This window comes from Phyllobates terribilis, unplaced genomic scaffold (genome assembly GCF_046119375.1).
Source record: "Phyllobates terribilis strain yellow unplaced genomic scaffold, ASM4611937v1 Scaffold_5__5_contigs__length_657084704, whole genome shotgun sequence".
NCBI lineage: Eukaryota > Metazoa > Chordata > Amphibia > Anura > Dendrobatidae > Phyllobates > Phyllobates terribilis.
The window spans coordinates 207,423,971-207,441,863 of record NW_027362765.1 but is presented as its reverse complement, the minus strand read 5'-3'; the positions used below and the strand labels follow the sequence as shown (position 1 = coordinate 207,441,863).

General features: G+C 47.4%; 1 long non-coding RNA gene across 1 annotated transcript in view; it reads right to left on the bottom strand.

Moving 5' to 3' along the window:
- Positions 1-395: 395 nt before the first annotated feature.
- Positions 396-17,893, bottom strand: part of LOC141271055 (uncharacterized) — a 42,097-nt gene continuing 24,599 nt past the window's right edge. The window contains exons 2-3 of the long non-coding RNA XR_012321813.1: positions 6,366-6,501; positions 396-1,290 (exon numbers count right to left, since the gene is read on the bottom strand). This is a non-coding gene — a long non-coding RNA (uncharacterized lncRNA). The remainder of the gene's footprint in view (positions 1,291-6,365; positions 6,502-17,893) is intronic.

Sequence of the window (17,893 nt, the reverse complement as noted above, 5' to 3'; positions counted from 1 at the left end):
AGCCAGCCAATCACAGTAATGCCGGTACCAAGATGGCTACGGCATTACAGAGACTGACAGGCAATCGCCACATGTTTATTAGCTGTGTAACAGGCGCCAAACATGCAGGGTGGGAATTCGAGCTTCAAATCCGAGCAACAGCTAATGCTCGTGTCGTCACTGCATTCTTGGTCTTCTATCCTTTGGATTACGATATCGGAGAGAATGAGGACACAGGACAGGATGTTTGTGTCTAAACATGCTCTAAACTTTATTGCAAAACACAGGGCTAATATACACCCTGAAGGCAGGAAACGGATTTACCATATATTGTTCGATTATACAGTTTAGCTGAACATTCGAAAAAAGCTAGTTTCTGCATGCTTTAAAATATTTAATTAGATGTATCTGGCTAGCAAGGCCATGTTATCTTCTTGCAAGAACACATTATTGCTACAAGAAGAAACATCTGGCCAGGGAGGCACGTTATCTTCTTAGCAAGGACACGCTATTGATACAAGAAGGAACATTTCAGCTTGCTGTTATTTTCACCTAAAGTAACTGTCAGACTTATATAGCATAGATGGGGCCTTTAAACTTGAGGGACTCCATCTTCTGCTATAACATTCCATCCTTTTGTTCCTTCATTTATCAATACGAATCTCTATGTTTTCTTTTAGTACAACGCTGAATACACATTAGAAAAAGCTTAAAAACCAAATAAACCGCAAGACATATTAGCAAAACCTGTAAAATAGCTTGTACTATACCAGCCAACCACCCACCGATACCTTTAAACCAATTTGCGGGATTTAGAAAGGAAAATCTCTGTGTGGAATTATTGGCCAAAGTATCTGAACAGTTCACCCAAAAGTTTATCTCTTCCCATGAGACTGGGACAGCGAGAAAGGGTATGCTAGTGGATGTCACAGGGGCATGTGTACATATCCAACAATTAGCAATGGTCTTGTTTTGCTCCTTTAGTCCATCGATTAGAGCAAGATGGTGTTTAATGAATCTATTGCCGTCTCCATCTGTGGTGCTCAACCTAGTCCATGCACCTGTGGTTGTAAGAATGCAGGTAAGTATAAATAATGTGATCATTCTTTGTCCGCTGGTTCTCCTAGTATCTTTTTGCAATGGGATGCGTGGATCCAGGTCTCTTTTCCCTCTAGCTTAACGGCTGTACTTGTGGTCAGCAGAACTTGAAAGGTCCGTCAAACCGTGGATCTAGGCTTTTCCTCACGTGTCTTTTTATAACCACCCAGTCTCCAGGTTGCAGCGTATGGCTGCTAGAGTCTTGATCTGGATCTGGAAGAGAACTGAAGACATTATCATGTACTTGCTTAATCTTTTTGTGTAAAGCTCTTACGTAGGAACTTAGCACATGGTTGTTCATTTCTAATGCTTGCGGATAGAAACACCCTAGGCTGGGTACGTTGCCAAACAATATCTCATATGGAGAGAGTCTAGTCTTTCTATTGGGCGTGTATCTTACTGAAAACAGAGCAAGCGGTAAACAGTCCGGCCATGGTTTTCCTGTCTCAGCCATGGCTTTCTGAATTTTTAATTTCAATGTCCCATTCAGTCTTTCCACTTTACCACTACTTTGTGGGTGATATGGGGTGTGGAATGTTTGTTGAATTCCTAGAGCTGACATGACTTCATTCATTATTTCACCTGTGAAGTGTGTACCTCTGTCACTCTCAATTACCTCTGGTACCCCATACCTGCAGACCACCTCCGCAAGCAGTTTCTTTGCGGTTGCCGCAGCCGTGGCTTTGGCAATCGGGAAAGCCTCTGGCCATCCTGAGAACAAATCAATACAGACCAACACATATTCCCATGATCCTGACTTTGGCAGCTGAATATAATCAATTTGCAGTCTCTGGAATGGATAGAGGGGCCGGGGGGTGTGTTTGGGTGGTGTTTTAACTACTCTACCCTGATTATGTGTAGCACATATCATGCACCCTTGTATCAGGCTTTCTATACAGGTGGAGAATCCTGGTGCCACCCAATGTTTCTGCATCACACTCATCACACCCGTTTTGGATTGGTGTGTCGGCCCATGTAGTATCTGGGCAGCTGCTGGGTACAGTGCCCTTGGAAGGCATCGTCGTGTCACTTTCCCCCATACCCCATTTGCTTCATTCAGGCATGCACCTTCCTTTAACCACTTATCAACCTCCTCCTTTTGAGCCTGAGCCTGCATTTGGGATAAGATGTCCTCCGACACAAAGGGGTTTTTAGGGGCACTTAACTGACGTACTGTTGACCCTTGTTGCGGCTTACAGGCTGCTGTTTTTGTCGCTGAATCTGCCATCGCATTTCCTCTGCTTACCTGGTCGGTGCGTCTGGTATGTGCTCTTACCTTTATGACAGCTACCTTTTTGGGTAGTTGTAGTGCATCAATTAACTGCTGGACCGCATCAGCATTCTTAATGGGGTGTCCTGCTGCCGTCAGGAAACCTCTTGACTTCCATATTGGACCAAAATCATGCGATATACCGAATGCGTACCTAGAATCTGTGTAAATGTTAACAATACTACCTTCTGCTAGTTTACAGGCCTCGGTTAGGGCCCTAAGTTCAGCTTCTTGAGCCGATTGGTGTGGGAGCATTGGTTCTGCCTTGATTACTGCATTGAGGGAGACAACTGCATATCCAGTATGGAAAGTACCTGAATCGTCCTGATGACGGGATCCATCTACAAAAAATTCAAAATCTGCATTTTGTAATTCATGTTCAAATACAGTAGGTAAACCTGCCGTTTCTTGTGCCATCATTTGTACACAGTCATGAGGAACATCCTCTCTTGGATCTTCCTTAAAAAGCACAGTACCTGACCCCTCCTTTAGATCCGAGAGAGGTAACAAGAGAGAGGGTTCAGAGTAGTACACCTCTGTAAAGAAACATTGGGAGGCATTAACAGTGCACATTGTAACCTGAGATGACGTGCTGCTGAGAGGTGAGCGGGTTGCACTTGGTTCAATATAGTGTAGACATCATGAGGTGTTAGAACGGTGAGCGGGTGGTCAAGAACAATGTCTGCGGATTTATGGAGTAATAGTCCAACAGCATGCAGAGCACGTACGCAGGATGGTGCACCTCTGGCTACCGCATCCAATCTGCCACTAAAGTAGGCAACAGGTCTCTGATTATCACCGTGTGTTTGAGTTAAAACTCCTGCTGCATGTCCAGCTTGTTCATGAAGGTACAGAATAAATGGGAGCTCATAATTAGGGGTAAGCTGGAGCGGCCAAAATACGGTTTTTGAGAGAATAAAAACAGTCTATTGCCTCTGGTGTTAGTACAAAAGGTGTTGGAGTAAGACAGTCATAGAGGGGCTGCATTAAAACAGAGACGGCATGAATCCACTGTCTGCAATAGGAAACAAGTCGAAGAAAAGTTCTGAGGGCTGCAACATTAATGGGGACGGTGAATGCTTGTACTGCTTGTTTTCGTGCATTTGTCAAATGACGGGCTCCTGGTGTAATGCAATGTCCCAAAAAGGTGACTGAAGATTTACAAAACTGAAGCTTATCTTTCGATGCCTTGCAGCCAGCGTGATAGAGAAACAACATAAGCGATATAGTTGCACTATGACATTGTTTCCTGGAGGGGGCACAAATGAGCAGGTCATCAACATATTGCAGAACAACGATATGTGGTTCAGACCATCCCTCCAGTATTTCCTGCAGACTTGCAGTGTACATTGTGGGTGAATTCTGGGCACCCTGTGGCAACACTGTCCATGTATATTGACTGCCCTGGAATGTGAAAGCAAACAGGTACTGGCAGTCAGGATGTAATGGTACACTGAAAAATGCATTTGCCAAATTGACCACTGAAAAGCAAAGAGAGTTAGAAGGTATCTGTGACAGAAGAGTATGCGGGTTGGGCACAACTGGTGTTAGAAGTTCTGTGGCTTTGTTAACCAACCGAAGGTCATGGACCATTCTATATGCGGCTGGTTGTCCTGGCACGCTCTTTTTCTTTACTGGGAACAGGGGAGTGTTGCAAGGGGACTGGGTTTTGACTAGGACTCCCCTGTGTTGTAATTTTTGGACTTGCTGGGCTATGGCATTCTCCTGAGCCAAGCTAAGGGGATACTGCTTCTGTTGAGGCAAGATTGCTCCTGGTTTTAATTTTACCATTACTGGTTGAACTCTTAACCTACCAACATCTGCTTTGTCTGAGGCCCAAAAATCATTTGGCACAACATGCTCCAATATCGGGGGAAACTCATTTGTCTCTTCTATGCTGGCAAGATCTAGTGACATAATTTTGCAAAGGGTACTTGGTTTTAAACCTGGGGTCATGGTGACAGTGCCATTGGGATGATATTCAATATGTGCTTGTAATTGGGACAACACATCATTTCCCAAGAGGTTACATTGGCCTCGGGGCGATACCATGAGCTGGCTATGTACAGTAGCTCCTTGAATTTGCAGGGGAATTCTGTTAGTGACAGGAAGCAGGACAGACGGGGAATTGAAGGGGGTGGCAATGACATGATGTGAAAAATCAGTGTCAGTATATGGCCAATCACCTTGCGTAATTACTGAATTGTCGTCCCCCGTATCTACTTGGAAATCGATTTCATGTCCCCCTGGTAGGTTCACCTGCACTATACAACTGGAAGTTGGGGGTAAGGAGATGAGGGGGTTCATGTGCAATCTACCCTCATCCTATGGGGGCGTTGTTTGGTCGGCTGGAGGACCCGTACTCTGAGAATTTGGATACGGGTTGGTCCTACAGTCCTTTCTAAAATGTCCTGGCTTTTTACATCCGTAACACAGTTTCTGTCCCCCTCCTGCAGTCCGTCCTTTGTCTCTGTTGTTTCTAGGGGTAGTCTCTACTATGTGTACTCTGGCAGCTCTTTTTGCCTGCGCTATGTCATGCTGTGCCACCTGAGCTATTCTAGCTAAATCTTCTGCCTTCACTGATCTCCAGTCCGGTCTACTTGCTTTTACCTTCTCTGCAATCTCTTTCTTTAGTCCATTCATGAAAGCACTTGCTAATACCCTCTCACTAGTCTTATTCCTGGGGTTGAACCCCATTTCTGACCAGGTTTTCTTTAGTGCATAGAAATAATCCTTAGGATCTTCCTCCTTCCCCTGCACTCTATCTTCTAGTGTAACTTGCTTTTCTGCTTGCCTGTCTTGACATGCTTTTACCAATGCTGCTGCGAATAGGACTCCAGCTGCTGCATCATTAGATTCTGCATCTACGGATCCGGTCCTATTGGCATACTGTTTTTTTGTCTCATCTATCAACCTATCATAGCGGGCTTCATCTGCCAATTTTCCCTTAATTACCCCCTGCAGATCTATTCTAGTGGCATGGTACGTATCCTGTATGGTGGTGATCATTCTGGCAAAACCCATAGGGGACTGGGACGGATCTGGCAGCTGGGAGATCGCCAACTGCTCTGAGGGACTCCATGGTCTATACATTAACATTGTACGAGCTTCCTGACCTGGAACCACTGCATCCCCCCCTGCTGCTGCTGCTGCTCCCAGTGCTCCTGGCACAACTACCGTCCTCATTGGGAATAGTCTAGCTGGGTGGGGTCTCGGTCCTCCACATGCCACACAGATGTCTACTGTCAAGGGGTTCTGCTGTCCACATCTGGGGCAAACCCAACATTTAGGTTCCTGGGAATTCTGGTACTGGGGTGGGGGTGACGTCGGGAGCGGACAGGGAGGAAAATCTGTCTTTCCGGTTTTTATCAGTCTGTAACGTCCATCTCCTAATTTTTCAATCTTTCCTTCAAAATAAGCGCATGCATTCATCCATACATCTACTGTCCCTAACAGACCCTTATCTTTCAGCCATCCATTATAGGAGTTAAAGAAGGATTTCCATTTCTCTCCATTCATCTCTCCATTCTCATTCATTCCCGCTTTACACAATATTTTGTCAATTCCAATCAGTGCCTGTTTCCCTTCTCTGCGTACCACTAAGTCTTTGGCTATAATGCCTTCCTTGGCATTTTGGTTCCCCATTTTTTCGGTTCTCCTCACCTAGAAGAGACTCCTCAGTCACTTAGACAATGGTCACTTAGACAATGGGCCACAAAGGTTTCTGAACCATTCCACTACTAGCCTCTCTAGGACTTATATGCCAGCCAGAAAAACAGACCAAAAACATCAATCCCGGGACACATCCACAACACAATCATTGGATCCATACTTTCATTCTTAAATTCTCCAAAGGATAGAAGGCAGGACTGTCAATTTGTCTCAGGGATTCTACTGGTTCAAAGGGACCTGAGCCAGACAACAATCTGTGAATTACCCGGGGAGCCGACCGCTCGGGGGTGAGGGAGTCTCTTCTATGCAGTGATATAATTAGGTAGAATATAACAGTTATTCTTACCTCAGCGCTGTATATATCACCAACAGAGAGCTTCACTCGTCCCACGTCTTGGACCGGTCGAGCACCCCTGGGTAGATTAACTCAAGGTCCCTGTTCGAGGCGCCAGCTGTCGTCACTGCATTCTTGGTCTTCTATCCTTTGGATTACGATATCGGAGAGAATGAGGATACAGGACAGGATGTTTGTGTCTAAACATGCTCTAAACTTTATTACAAAACACAGGGCTAATATACACCCTGAAGGCAGGAAACGGATTTACCATATATGGTTCGATTATACAGTTTAGCTGAACAAGCGAAAAAAACTAGTTTCTGTATGCTTTAAAATATTTAATTAGACGTATCTGGTTAGCAAGGCCATGTTATCTTCTTGCAAGAACACATTATTGCTACAAAAAGAAACATCTGGCCAGGGAGGCACGTTATCTTCTTAGCAAGGACACGCTATTGATACAAGAAGGAACATTTCAGCTTGCTGTTATTTTCACCTAAAGTAACTGTCAGACTTATATAGCATAGATGGGGCCTTTAAACTTGAGGGACTCCATCTTCTGCTATAACACTCGCAAAGTGTCGAGCATATCCGAGCACCGAGATACTCGAGTGATATCCGAGTATCACTGAGCACGTTCGTGCATCCTTAAATTTGACATGTTTCAGATTTCAAACACATACCTCAGGTCAGTTTATGCTGAGAAAAGAAAGCACAGTGGGCATGATATTTCTATAAATCACATCCACTTTTCTGGAACTGTAAAGATGCTGTGATTTTTGCACACTGAAAATACACAGCATCAAAAACTTGTCTTCCTTAAAAATAACAAACTGAGTCTTTGCCTCTGCTCTGGTGCAACTGAACACATGTGAGAGGAACAAGGAAAGATTTATACACATCCTCATCCTTTACCTTGCCACATGTCTTTTTAGGTAGGAAGAGTTGCACACCTATTCTGCTTATACTTCAATTGGCAATTCCTGACTAAGGCTATGTTCACACGTTGCGTTTTTGCTGTGTTTTTTCTCTGCAGGCAAAACCTGCTCTCTTGGCAGTAAAGAAGCTGCTTACAAAAAGAAGGTTTTGGTGCATTTTTGCAGGTTTTTCTGTTTTTGCTGCGTGTTTTGGGGCAGATTACATGTGTCATTTGTCTACAGTACATGTTTAATAAAGTTAGTTTTATTCAGCAAAAATGCAAAATAAAAACGCAGCAAAAATGAAGGGGTGCATTTTTTCCAGCATTTTCGCACTTTCTCATTGCTTTCTATGGTGAAAAAACGCTGCAAAAAAGCTGAAAGTGTTGACAGACTGCAGATTTAATAAGCAGCAGTTTTCCAGTACCGTCAGGAAAAATAATCAAGAGTGTGCATGAGATTTCTGAAATCTCAAAGCTTTTGCTGGTACTGTAAAAAAAACCTTTTAATTTGCATAAAAAAACAAAGCAAAAAAACGCCACAAAAGCGCAAGGTGTAAACATAGCCTTAGTCTTTCCATTTTCAATACTTATGTCTGCAACTGGTTTGTATTTGCACAGACTCCAGATTTTACCTAGACAAGTTAATTTTTTCTCCATACATAGAACCATACATAACATCCTGTCCATTATCTGGCAGTGATATGAACCCATCTTTCTAATGATTTTAGTTTGGTCTCTAAATAAAAGGTGAAGAAAAACCACCAGCTCACACTTTCCATTCCGAATAATAAGAAAACACAAGGCCACACCACCGCTGGGCGTTTGTAGATGCAAGTTTGAAGGACAAAAAGTATATGATTAGTTATGCAGATTTTTGTCATGTCACTGCATTGTTACTGTTTTGCTCCTAAAAATCTAAATTAGAATTTTTATTATTTTGCTAGTAATTTGTAAATCCACCTTTGGCTTTCAATACTGCCTGAATCCTTCTAGGCATGCTTTTGATCGGATTCAAGTATGTCTCAACGGAAATCTGATCCCAGGTCTCTTCTACACGTTCCCAAAGTTGATGCATACTGGTCGACTCACTTGGGCACGTCTACAGCTTTTTCTTCAGCTCTACCCACAATTGTTTGATTGGGTTGAGGTCTGGGGACTGGGGGCCAATCTAACATCTCTACTTCATTGTCATTGAACCATTTCTTCGCCAATCTCGATGTAGCATACCTGGCGGCGTTCTTGCATGGTGTTCCATCTCTCATAATGCAAGATCGCAAACTTCATCTCCCGCCCAGCTTCCTGGTCTGGCTTCTTTCCTTATGCTCTGCTCTGCTCCACTTTGGCTGCATAGGGCGACGCCCGCTGAACTTCCTGTTTCTTGTACCTGCTGCGGACACGCCCCTGTTGCACCTTCAGCCTATTGCTGTCCATCTTTGGGTATTTATACCACCTTCTTCCTCAAGATGGCGCCTGAGCATTGTTTCTTGTCAGTTGGCTTTTTGTCTCTGACATGCCAGGTCCTATCCTGTTTTCCTGCCTGTTTTCCAGTTCTGTGTCTGAACTGTGGTCTGTTCTTGTGAACACGCTTCTTGCCTGTTCTTTCGCCTTCTAGGGGCCGTATTCCTAGATCTGCCTGTCTGTGCCTTGCGGTATCTGTTCCCGTCTGAACAGAGTCCTGTTTGTGTCTCTGCCTTGCGGTATCTGTTCCCGTCTGAACAGAGTCCTGTTTGTGTCCCTGCCTTGCGGTATCTGTTCCCGTCTGAACAGAGTCCTGTTTGTGTTCCTGCCTTGCGGTATCTGTTCCCGTCTGAACAGAGTCCTGTTTGTGTTCCTGCCTTGCGGTATCTGTTCCCGTCTGAACAGAGTCCTGTTTGTGTTCCTGCCTTGCTGTCTCTGTTCCCGTTCCTCTGTTCCCTGTTGTCTGTGCCTCGTTTCTACTTTAACCTTGTCTCCCTTTTCCCTCTATGTCTGTTTTCTGCGTCTTTCTGCAGAGTCTGAACCCGCTCCTAAATTCCTTCTCGTCGTCTCTGTACCTCTGTTGTGAATTTAGTGTACGCTCGCTGCTTCTATGTAAGTACTGTGCGTGCTTCTGGTTCTGCCTTTCCTTCTCCGTCTGTTGTTTGTGAACAGAGTCCTATCCCCTTGCCTTGTTTACCGCTCTGCGGTGTCTGCTCTGCTCCTGCTTAGCTTGCCGCTCTTGCGGTTTCTGCTCTGCTCCTGCCTTGTTTACCACTCTGCGGTGTCCGCTCTGCTCCTGCTTAGCTTGCCGCTCTTGCGGTTTCTGCTCTGCTCCTGCCTTGTTTACCGCTCTGCGGTGTCCGCTCTGCTCCTGCTTAGCTTGCCGCTCTTGCGGTTTCTGCTCTGCTCCTGCCTTGTTTACCGCTCTGCGGTGTCCGCTCTGCTCCTGCTTAGCTTGCCGCTCTTGCGGTTTCTGCTCTGCTCCTGCCTTGTTTACCGCTCTGCGGTGTCCACTCTGCTCCTGCTTAGCTTGCCGCTCTTGCGGTTTCTGCTCTGCTCCTGCCTTGTTTACCACTCTGCGGTGTCCGCTCTGCTCCTGCTTAGCTTGCCGCTCTTGCGGTTTCTGCTCTGCTCCTGCCTTGTTTTCCGCTCTGCGGTGTCCGCTCTGCTCCTGCTTAGCTTGCCGCTCTTGCGGTTTCTGCTCTACTCCTGCCTTGTTTACCGCTCTGCGGTGTCCGCTCTGCTCCTGCTTAGCTTGCCGCTCTTGCGGTTTCTGCTCTGCTCCTGCCTTGTTTACCGCTCTGCGGTGTCCGCTCTGCTCCTGCTTAGCTTGCCGCTCTTGCGGTTTCTGCTCTGCTCCTGCCTTGTTTTCCGCTCTGCGGTGTCCGCTCTGCTCCTGCTTAGCTTGCCGCTCTTGCGGTTTTCACTCTGCTCTTGCCTTGCTTGCCGCTCCTGCGGTTTCTGCTCTGCTCTTATCTTGCTTACTGCTTCTGCGGTTTCCGCCCTGCCCTGCTTCTGCCCGCTGCTCCGGCAGTCCTGTCCTGCCCTGCTTGTGCTCGCTGCTCCTGCAGCCCCGTCCTGCTCTGTTCTTGCCCACCGCTTCGGGCGTTCCCTCTCTGCTGTGGTTGTCTACCGCATCTGCGGTTCTGTGACCCAGTCTGTACTGGGTCTTAACCTCTCTGTGCTCCAGCCCGTCCTTTCGGCCAGTACCTCCCTGCCTGCATACTCGCCTGTATCCACCCATCTGCATACCTGCCGTGTTTGCTTACATCCACCAGTCTGTGCCAGCCTAACCTGCCTGTTCCAGTAATCCCAGTGTGGGTCAACCCCCGTGTCCGGAGTTTGACCTGGAGTAGCACCTGGTCCCTCTGCCCGGTTTCTCCCTGGTGCACTGGCGTCGTATGCCGTCGTGCCACCTTGGTCGGATCGGCCAGATACTTAGTCACGCCCCTCCAGGCACTCTCCGATCCATGGTCCAGTGGAACCACAACACCCGCACACACCAGTCAGTCCGGGCGTGTGCATAACAGCATGCTCAGGCCATGGTTCCCGTTGAGCCCCACGGCCTTCGCTCTCTGAGACGTTTTCCAGCTAATACGTGCATTAAAAATAAATAAATTTTTTTTTTTTTTTCTCTAGCTGAGTTCCAGGCTATTTCGCACCCGTCCAGATGGAGCTTTCTGCACCCGTTCCTGCGGATCCGCCCCAGTACTATGGGGATCCAAAACAAAGTCATGCATTTGTGGAGCAATGCATGCTGCACTTCAAGTTCTACCCTCTTTCTTTTCCTTCTGATTGGTCTAAAGTGGCATTTATAATTGACTACCTAGCGGGGGATGCCTTGAAGTGGGTCACCCCCCTATGGGAAGCTTGGGATCCTATCGTCCTTGACCTGCAGGCCTTCCTGGTGGCCTTCCTAATGGTCTTCGATGACCCCAACACTGGAGTCCCTGCTGAAGCTGCACCTGCTCCCGCGGATCCACCACGGTACTACGGGGATCCAAAACAATGCCGTGCGTTTGTGTGGCAATGCTTGCTGCAGTTCCGGTTCTATGCTAATGCTTATTCTTCTGATCGGGTTAAGGTGGGATTTATAATGTCCAACCTAGCGGGTGATGCCTTGGAATGGATCAACCCCCTATGGGAAGCACAGGATCCTATCGTTCTTGACCTACAGGCCTTCCTGGTGGCCTTCCTTTTGGCTTTCGATGATCCTAACCCTGAAGCCCCTGCTGAAGCTTCACTTCCCTGTATCCCGGAGCAGCCCCGACGGGTAATGTGCATAGGTAGCGCACAAGTTCTCCTGCCCGAAAAGACTGTTGCTTGCCCTGAATCCACTCAGGATGACTACACTCTCCGGAATACTGCTCCCAACCTCAAGAGGCAGTCCAGACGTGCTAGACGCAGAGGCAAGCCGTCACGCCAGGGTCTGTCCTCTCTGAGACCTCCTGACCCCAACCTTGAAGTCCCTACTGAAGCTTCATCTTCCTGTATCCCGGAGAAGCCCCAGCGGGTGATGTGCGTGGGTGGTGCACCAGTTCTCCAGCCAGAAGAGACTGCTACCCATCCAGAGTCCACACAGGAGAGCTTCCTGCACCTGGCATCAGATTCTACACCCACTTTAACCAGTGTGCATGTCCAAGGATGCTCCGAAGCTGTGTTTACCTCCGAGTCTGTACACCTCAACTACCTGGCGGAGGACCCCTTGTTGCCTCCTGAATCCTCCGGGATACCACTCGATGACAATTGGAGAGAGACTTCCCTACACCCGGTACCCGATACTTCGTCCGCTCAGTCCTGTGGGCCTGACAATGGGTGCCTCAAAGTGGTAGTTACTCCCGAGTCTCTACACCCCTCTGACCAGGCGGAGGACCTCCAGTTGTCTCCAGAACCCTTCGGGGTGCTACCTGGTAGCGAAAGGACAGAGACTCTCCTATTCTCTGTACCTGATACCTCGCCCGCTTCTTCCAGTGAGTCCGACCTAGTGTACTCCGAAGCAGAGGTTACCCCCGAGTCTCTACACCCCTCCGACCAGGCGGAGGACCTCCAGTCGTCTCCTGAACCCTTCGGGGTGCTACCTGATAGCGAATGGACTGAGACTCTCCTTTACTCGGTACCTGATACCTCGCCCGCTTCTTCCAGTGAGTCCGACCTAGTGTACTCCGAAGCAGAGGTTACCCCCGAGTCTCTACACCCCTCCGACCAGGCGGAGGACCTCCAGTCGTCTCCTGAACCCTCCGGGGTGCTACCTGATAGCGAATGGACAGAGACCCTCCTTTACTCGGTACCTGATACCTCGCCCGCTTCTTCCAGTGAGTCTGACCTTGTGTACTCCGAAGCAGAGGTTACCCTCGAGTCTCGGTATCCCTCCAACCTGGCGGAGGACCCCCAGTTGTTTCCTGAATCCTCCGGGGTACCACCACATAACAAAGAGGCAGTGTCTTCTCTACACCTTGTACCTGATACTTTGCCCATTTCATCCTGTGAGCTTGACAAGATGTACCCCGAAGCAGAGGCTACCCCCGAGTCTCTGCACCCCTCCAACCCGGCAGAGGACCTCCAGTTGTCTCCTGAACTTTTTGGGGTGCTGCCTAAAAATAAATGTAGAGAGACTTTTTTGTGTGCTGTTTCTGGTACTTCACCCGTTTCATCTGTTGCTGAAGATGGCTGGATGGGAAGTCGCATCCTAGCCATCCAGATTATGAGACCAGTTTTGTCTCCTCCTGTGGACAATAGAAGTAATCTCCTTGAAGAGAGGGATTGGCCCCCAAATTCCCTGCGGAAGATCCTTGCAGGCCTGAAGAAGAGGGGGCGTAAGGGGGGGGTACTGTAGCATACCTGGCGGCATTCTTGCATGGTGTTCCATCTCTCATAATGCAAGATCGCAAACTTCATCTCCCGCCCAGCTTCCTGGTCTGGCTTCTTTCCTTGTGCTCTGCTCTGCTCCACTTTGGCTGCATAGGGCGACGCCCGCTGAACTTCCTGTTTCTTGTACCTGCTGCGGACACGCCCCTGTTGCACCTTCAGCCTATTGCTGTCCATCTTTGGGTATTTATACCACCTTCTTCCTCAAGATGGCGCCTGAGCATTGTTTCTTGTCAGTTGGCTTTTTGTCTCTGACATGCCAGGTCCTATCCTGTTTTCCTGCCTGTTTTCCAGTTCTGTGTCTGAACTGTGGTCTGTTCTTGTGAACACGCTTCTTGCCTGTTCTTTCGCCTTCTAGGGGCCGTATTCCTAGATCTGCCTGTCTGTGCCTTGCGGTATCTGTTCCCGTCTGAACAGAGTCCTGTTTGTGTCTCTGCCTTGCGGTATCTGTTCCCGTCTGAACAGAGTCCTGTTTGTGTCCCTGCCTTGCGGTATCTGTTCCCGTCTGAACAGAGTCCTGTTTGTGTTCCTGCCTTGCGGTATCTGTTCCCGTCTGAACAGAGTCCTGTTTGTGTTCCTGCCTTGCGGTATCTGTTCCCGTCTGAACAGAGTCCTGTTTGTGCTCCTGCCTTGCTGTCTCTGTTCCCGTTCCTCTGTTCCCTGTTGTCTGTGCCTCGTTTCTACTTTAACCTTGTCTCCCTTTTCCCTCTATGTCTGTTTTCTGCGTCTTTCTGCAGAGTCTGAACCCGCTCCTAAATTCCTTCTCGTCGTCTCTGTACCTCTGTTGTGAATTTAGTGTACGCTCGCTACTTCTATGTAAGTACTGTGCGTGCTTCTGGTTCTGCCTTTCCTTCTCCGTCTGTTCTTTTTGAACAGAGTCCTATCCCCTTGCCTTGTTTACCGCTCTGCGGTGTCCGCTCTGCTCCTGCTTAGCTTGCCGCTCTTGCGGTTTCTGCTCTGCTCCTGCCTTGTTTACCGCTCTGCGGTGTCCGCTCTGCTCCTGCTTAGCTTGCCGCTCTTGCGGTTTCTGCTCTGCTCCTGCCTTGTTTACCGCTCTGCGGTGTCCGCTCTGCTCCTGCTTAGCTTGCCGCTCTTGCGGTTTCTGCTCTGCTCCTGCCTTGTTTACCGCTCTGCGGTGTCCGCTCTGCTCCTGCTTAGCTTGCCGCTCTTGCGGTTTCTGCTCTGCTCCTGCCTTGTTTACCGCTCTGCGGTGTCCGCTCTGCTCCTGCTTAGCTTGCCGCTCTTGCGGTTTCTGCTCTGCTCCTGCCTTGATTACCGCTCTGCGGTGTCCGCTCTGCTCCTGCTTAGCTTGCCGCTCTTGCGGTTTCTGCTCTGCTCCTGCCTTGTTTTCCGCTCTGCGGTGTCCGCTCTGCTCCTGCTTAGCTTGCCGCTCTTGCGGTTTTCACTCTGCTCTTGCCTTGCTTGCCGCTCCTGCGGTTTCTGCTCTGCTCTTATCTTGCTTACTGCTTCTGCGGTTTCCGCCCTGCCCTGCTTCTGCCCGCTGCTCCGGCAGTCCTGTCCTGCCCTGCTTGTGCTCGCTGCTCCTGCAGCCCCGTCCTGCTCTGTTCTTGCCCACCGCTTCGGGCGTTCCCTCTCTGCTGTGGTTGTCTACCGCATCTGCGGTTCTGTGACCCAGTCTGTACTGGGTCTTAACCTCTCTGTGCTCCAGCCCATCCTTTCGGCCAGTACCTCCCTGCCTGCATACTCGCCTGTATCCACCCATCTGGATACCTGCTGTGTTTGCTTACATCCACCAGTCTGTGCCAGCCTAACCTGCCTGTTCCAGTAATCCCAGTGTGGGTCAACCCCCGTGTCCGGAGTTTGACCTGGAGTAGCACCTGGTCCCTCTGCCCGGTTTCTCCCTGGTGCACTGGCGTCGTATGCCGTCGTGCCACCTTGGTCGGATCGGCCAGATACTTAGTCACGCCCCTCCAGGCACTCTCCGGTCCATGGTCCAGTGGAACCACAACACCCGCACACACCAGTCAGTCCGGGCGTGTGCATAACACTCGATGTATGCTTTGTGTTGTTGTCCTGCTGGAACGCTATGTCATCCTTTTCATATCCATTGTACTCGATTGTACGAAGTAACAAAAGGATTTTGGGGGTATGTCAAAAGTAAAAGAAAAGTCAAAGATGCTATAGGATTTTTACAGGATGAAAATGGAGAAATGGTAAGAGAGGATGTTGAGAAGGCCGAACTTTTTAATTCCTATTTTGCATCTGTTTTCTCTCAGAAAGAAAATGTAACATCAACTGATTTTCACTGTCCTTTTAAAGGAATAGAAGAATCCAAGTTATCTGTAAACAGAAAGATTGTGAGGGAATATTTAGCTAACATAAATGAGTTCAAGTCTCCAGGTCCAGATGAATTACACCCCAGAGTACTGAAGGAGATCGTAGAAGAAATTTTAGAACCACTCTCCATAATCTTTGAAAATTCTTGGAGAACAGGAGAAGTCCCAGAAGACTGGAGAAGAGCAAATGTTGTTCCTATCTTCAAAAAGGGGAAGAAGGTGGACCCAGGGAACTATAGGCCGGTGAGTCTGACTTCTATACCAGGAAAGATCTTTGAACAAATTATTAAACATCATGTATGTAAGTACCTGGATAAGAATGAAGTGATTAACCAGAGTCAGCATGGGTTTGTAACTAACAAGTCATGTCAGACTAACTTAATTTCCTTCTATGACAGAATCACTGACTGGGTGGATCAGGGAAATGCTGTAGATATAGTATATCTTGACTTCAGCAAAGCATTTGACAAAGTATCTCACACCATCCTTATTGAAAAAATGACCAAGTATGCAATGGACCAGGCAACTGTTAGGTGGATTCATAACTGGCTTAGTGATCGGACTCAAAGGGTGGTTGTAAATGGCTTCACATCCAGCTGGATGAATGTCTCAAGTGGGATACCACAGGGCTCTGTCCTGGGACCTGTATTGTTCAACATCTTCATCAATGATTTAGATGAAGGAATTGAGGGTAAACTGATTAAATTTGCTGATGACACAAAGCTAGGAGGGATAGCTAATACTAGAGAAGAGAGAGAGAGGATTCAAAAAGACCTAAATAAACTGGAGCAGTGGGCAGCAACCAACAGAATGGTTTTTAACAGGGAAAAATGCAAAGTACTACATCTGGGCAATAAAAATGAAAAAAGCATATACAGAATGGGAGGAATAGAGCTAAGCAACAGTACATGTGAAAAAGACTTAGGTATACTAATAGATCATAGACTGAACATGAGTCAACAGTGTGATGCAGCAGCAAAAAAGGCAAATACAATTCTGGGATGTATTAACAGAAGCATACAGTCTAGATCACGTGAAGTCATTATCGGTCTTTACTCCTCTTTGGTCAGACCTCATCTGGAATACTGTGTACAGTTTTGGGCACCACATTTTAAAAAAGACATAGACAAACTGGAACAAGTTCAGAGAAGAGCGACCAGAATGGTGACTGGTCTGCAAACCATGTCCTATGAGGAACGGTTGCAGGATTTGGGAATGTTTAGCTTGCAAAAAAGAAGACTGAGAGGAGACTTAATAGCTGTCTACAAATATGTCAAGGGCTGTCACATTGTAGAAGGATCATCTTTATTCTCATTTGCACAGGGAAAGACTAGAAGCAACGGGATGAAACTAAATGGGAGGAGACACAGATTAGATATTAGAAAAAACTTTTTGACAGTTAGGGTGATTAATGAGTGGAACAGGCTGCCACGAGAGGTGGTGAGTTCCCCTTCAATGGACGTCTTCAAACAGAGGCTGGACAGACATCTGTCTGAGATGATTTAGTGAATCCTGCTTTGAGCAGGGGGTTGGACCAGATGACCCAGGAGGTCCCTTCCAACTCTACCATTCTATGATTCTATGATTCTATGAACTCGTCTTGTAGGTAACTCACATATTGCTCAGCATTGAGCCCTCCATCGATCCTGGTCAAGTATCCAATGCCTTTGGCTGTGAAACAACCCCATATCATCAGACTTCAGCCACCGAACTTGACAGTTCTTGTATTTTCTTGATCCGTTAGCCCCTTTTTCCCTTGTTTCTTGCATCAGAGCCTCGTCAGTATAAAATTGTAATTTTATTGCTAATCATTTAAAAAGATATACACATTGTAGAATAAAATAAAAAAGGGGGAGAGCCCCATGAAACCTACGTGTTTCAAACGCTAAACAAAATTCTGGTATCACCAGGATTAAGAGCATTCGATATGCAAAGTTTCATGGAGGTTGTAAAGATCTGAGATTGTGGGTTTCAATATTCACCTAGACAGGTTAAAGATGCAACAATATTTTATTCCTCACATCCATGGTAATAAAGCAATTCCAGGTAAATGTCCCAAATACAATTGTCTCAGTCCACAAGATCCCCTTCTTGGGATGGTAATTCCATTGTTTTTGTGCCAGTATAGTCTGTAGTCACAGTCCCCAATCCTCCAGACAACAGGTAAAATGATGGAAGCACAGGTATCTAGTAGTAACTGTGACATGCAGAAGTAGTGCTGTTGCTTCAAAAGCATCCAGCAACTGTTACAAATAACACAAGCACAGGAGACAGAAAGTCTTGTGCTTCAGAAACATCCAGCAACTAGAGGGGTTAACACAGTCACAGGAGACAGGGAGTGTTTTAGCAGAGCCCCAGATGGATTATGGGGAACTTGTTATGGTAGTCTGGCTGAAGCCGAAGAGGAAGGTGGTGTGTTATATGGATCTGACAGAAGGCAACTGAATATGATTCAGATGAGGAGAGAAACTAAACACAGGTCAGACAAACTCCCTGAA